The 3,841-nt window shown below is 41.7% G+C and overlaps 1 pseudogene; it reads right to left on the bottom strand.

Moving 5' to 3' along the window:
- On the bottom strand, positions 1,793–3,841 carry LOC105155495 (annotated as a pseudogene).

The following is a 3,841-nucleotide window of genomic DNA, read 5'->3' as shown; positions in this document are numbered from 1 at the left end:
TCATTTAGAGGTGGTGGGTTTTCGTCGGTGACCAATCGGCTAAGATGGTCAGCTATGAGGTTTTCCGCCCCTTTCTTGTCTTTAATCGTTAGATTAAATTCTTGCAACAGTAGTATCCATCTTATCAATCGTGGTTTTGCCTCTTTCTTTGACAATAGGTATCTCAACGCTGCATGATCAGAATACACAACATCTTTAGTTCCAAGTAAATAATGGCGAAATTTTTCTAAAGCAAAAACAATAGCCAAAAGTTCTTTTTCCGTTGTTGTGTAATTGCTTTAAGCGTTGTCTAACATCCGTGAGGGATAGTATATCACGTGGGGATCTTTTCCAATCTTTTGGCCTAGGAAAGCTCCGATGGCGTGATTACTAGCGTCATAGATTATCTCAAAAGGATGATTCCAGTCAGGGGGGCGAATCACCGGTGCTGATGTTAGCGAATCTTTTAACTTGTCAAAGGCTTTCATGCAATCTTCATCAAATGCAAAAGTTACGCCTTTCTGCAGCAACGCACACAATGGTTGGGCGATTTTCGGGAAGTCCTTTATAAATCGTCAATAGAATCCTGCATGTCCAAGAAAGGAACGAATCTCCCGCACACTAGCGGGGTAAGGCAAGGATTTTATGACGTCTATTTTAGACCTATCTACTTCTATCCCCCTAGAAGACATGATATGTCCTAGAATTAAACCTTGATCTACCATAAAATGACATTTTTCATAATTTAGAATGAGGTTTTTTTCTATGCACCTTTCAAGTACTTTAGTCAATTTTTCCAAACAATCTTCAAATGAGTTTCCGTAGACAATAAAATCGTCCATGAAAACTTCAATAAAGTGTTCAACAAAGTCGGAAAAAATACTAACCATACATCTTTGGAAGGTAGCGGGTGCGTTGCATAGACCAAAGGGCATTCTTCTATAGGCGAAGGTTCCGAATGGGCATGCGAATGTTGTTTTTTCTTGATCTTCCAGCGCCACTGGAATTTGATGGAAACCTGAATATCCATCAAGACAACAATAATGAGATCGACCGGCTAACCTTTCTAACATTTGATCTATAAATGGAAGTGGAAAATGATCTTTCCTAGTGGCAGCATTAAGCTTTCTATAGTCAATACAAATTCGCCACCCATTTTGAACACGTGTGGGTACTAAATTTCTAACAGAATTTTCGACTACAGTAATACCTGTTTTCTTAGGTACTACTTGAGTCGGACTTACCCATTCGCTGTCAGAAATTGGAAAGATCATACCTGCATCGAGGAGTTTCAAAATCTCTTTCTTTACTACTTCCATCATCAAAGGGTTCAACCGGCGTTGTGCTTCCCTTGAAGGTTTTGTGCCTTCCTCTAGGAGTATTCTATGCATGCAAGTCGAAGGACTTAAACCTTTAATATCAGCAATAGTCCATCCAATGGCTTCTCGAAACTCATGAAGCACTCGGATCAATTTTTCCTCCTCAAGATCAGTGAGCTTGCTTGAAATGATCACCGGTAATGTTTTGTTCTCTCCCAAGAATACGTACTTAAGGTGTTTTGGTAAGTCCTTTAATTCCAATACGGGTGCCTGCAATATAGAGGGAACAATTTTAGTGTGAGAATGCGGTAATTCGATGAAAGAAATTCGAAGGGCTTCGAGTTCAAAAATGGTGTCACCAATGTTTGGGTCTATGATCATTTTTTCCTCCAAAATTTTTGCTTTCTCTAACGTGAGACTTTCTTCTAATGCATACTTCACATGGTCCTCGTTGCCTATTGCTATGGAATCCTGCACGAGAGGGTCAAAGTTATCTACAAGAAGAGCAGTAGGTAATCAGTTGGATACCTCATGGATTCATAGATGTTGAATCTTATGATTTCACCGTCGAATTCCATAGTGAGACTTCCACTGTGCACATCGATTTTTGTTCTAGCTATCTTGAGGAACGGTCTTCCTAGCAGGATTGATGTGGAACTGGGGAAGTTGTCTTCCCTCATATCCAACACGTAGAAATCGGCGGGAAATACCAATTCATTTACCTGTACAAGAACATCTTCCAAGACTCCTTCCGGGTACACTATAGAGCGGTCTGCAAGTTGGATGACTACCCATGTTTCCTTTAAAGGACCAACATTTAAGGACTCAAAAATGGTTAGGGGCATAACATTTATAGATGCTCCAAGATCGCACATAGCCCTGTTTATTCCGATCATACCAATTTTACAAGGTATAGAGAACGTACCTAGATCCTTACATTTTGGGGTTAATTTTCGTTGGAGAATTGCAGAGATATTCTCCCCCATACTTACCCGTTCGTTTCCCTTGAGTTTACCCTTGCTAGTGCACAATTCTTTGAGAAATTTCGCGTATCGGGGTATTTGCTTGATGGCATCGAGTAAAGGGATGTTTACCTCTACTTTGCGGAACGTCTCAAAAATCTCTTTTTCTTCTTCTTCCTTCTTTGCTTTGGTGAATCTCTCTGGGAAGGGTGGTCTAGTTACCAAAGGCTTCGGATAGTCCGCTTCGTGTTCGGCTTGTTCTTGTTGGACCTCAATTTTTTTTTCCGGCTTTCTTTTCACACCGTGTCCATGTTTGGTGCCATCTTCGTTCACATGTTCCTGCAATTCTTTTCCACTACGAAGCACAATAGCACTAGCATTTTGTCTAGGGTTAATGACAGATTGAGAAGGTAGCTTACCTTGAGACTCTAGCTTACCAACAGACGACGCTAGTTGACTGATTTGAGATTCTAGGTTTTGAATGCTCGTCTGGGTCTGTTGCTGGAACTGTTGAATGCTCGTCTAGGTCTGTTGCTGGAACTGTTGTGTGTTGGTCACTAGTGCTTTCATCATGTCTTCGAGAGATGGGCTAGGCGTGGGATTAGGCTGCGGAGGTGGTCTGTATTGGGGTTTTTGAAAGTGTTGGTTACCGTAACTCAGATTTGGGTGATCCCTCCATCCGGGGTTGTATGTGTTGGAGAAAGGATCATATCTTCTCTGTTGTTGTCCGGTGAATCCTCCTACAGCGTCGGCATGCTCGGTACTTGACTCTTGAAGAGTTGGGTATATGTCGGTAGCGTGCCCCGTTAAAATGTAAATACCACACGCTTTGACTTGTTGATGATTATCTGCAACAACTTTTTCAACAATAGATGTGAGTTGATTTAAACGATCTTCAAGATTACTTACCTCGTTGCTTTTCCTTGGTGGATCATCGTATCTAACCCCAAACTCTTGCGTGTTCGACTCCATAATCGAGATCAGGTTACGCGCTTGGGTGGGGGTTTTATTGAACAATGCTCCTCCACTTGCCGCGTTTATCAGTTTCCTATCCATACTTGATAGACCTTCGTAGAAATACTGGATCAACAGGTGGTTCGGGATCTGATGATGGGGGCAAGTTCCCACTAGTTGGTTGAATCTTTCCCAATATTCAAAAAGATTTTCTCCTGCAAATTGACGAATTCCGCTGATCTCCTTCCGGATTGTTGTAGCTCTTGAGGCAGGGAAATATTTCTCAAGAAACTACCTCTTGAAATCATTCCATCTTGTAATGGATCCTGAAGGTAGAAAATACAACCAATCTTTCACTTGGTTGGCAAGAGAGAAGGGGAACGCTCTCAGTTTGACTTCTTCCTCGCTTATGCCTTGTGGTCGCATTCCAGAGCATACCACATGGAATTCCTTCAAATGCTTGTGTGGATCTTCACCTGCGAGGCCACGGAAAGTGGGAAGTAAATGAATTAATCCAGATTTCAATTCAAAGTTTACCTCCAAATTTGGGTACACAATGCACAGTGGCTGCTGATTCAAATCTGGCGACGTCATGTCGTTGATCGATCTTTCAGGAATCAAAACCAT

Source organism: Sesamum indicum, linkage group LG2, assembly GCF_000512975.1.
Source record: "Sesamum indicum cultivar Zhongzhi No. 13 linkage group LG2, S_indicum_v1.0, whole genome shotgun sequence".
Lineage (NCBI taxonomy): Eukaryota > Viridiplantae > Streptophyta > Magnoliopsida > Lamiales > Pedaliaceae > Sesamum > Sesamum indicum.
The sequence above is the reverse complement of the archived record's forward strand: the minus strand, read 5'-3'. Positions and strand labels throughout refer to the sequence as shown.